Source organism: Myotis davidii, unplaced genomic scaffold (assembly GCF_000327345.1).
Source record: "Myotis davidii unplaced genomic scaffold, ASM32734v1 scaffold2100, whole genome shotgun sequence".
Lineage (NCBI taxonomy): Eukaryota > Metazoa > Chordata > Mammalia > Chiroptera > Vespertilionidae > Myotis > Myotis davidii.
This window is the reverse complement of record NW_006292458.1, coordinates 793,666-794,122: the sequence shown is the minus strand read 5'-3', so window position 1 is coordinate 794,122 and position 457 is coordinate 793,666.

The window sequence follows — 457 nt, the reverse complement described above, 5'->3', positions numbered from 1 at the left end:
GGCCCTCCCCGCCCAGGACTGACGCCCGGGCCTCAGGGTTCCGCCGGCCAGGCTTTCGGCCCGGCCCTCAGCACCCTAGATTTCTGGGGACCCCAGCACCTTCCTCAGGAGTCAAGGCTTCTGAAGGTTCCTGCCCATGCACCTTAGGGGAATTGGCATCGGGGGGCCCGGGTCCCCAGTCTTTGTCCCTTTAGACACCCAGCTCCACAACCCCTGAGCTCCTCAGGCAAATACACCCAGCCTCCTCGAACCCCAGCATCTGCCCCCTTAGGGATTCAGGCGCCATGACTCCCTCCCTTCCAGGGACTCAGAATGCAATTGTTAATGCCATATTTTGGCATCTGCCTCCCCACCCCCTACCTCCGCCCCTGGAGACTAGACGCCTTGTCCCCAGCCCTGCGCCCCATCAGGGACCCAGGCGTTCAGATCCTGGCTTCTGTATTGGTCACCAGCCTAT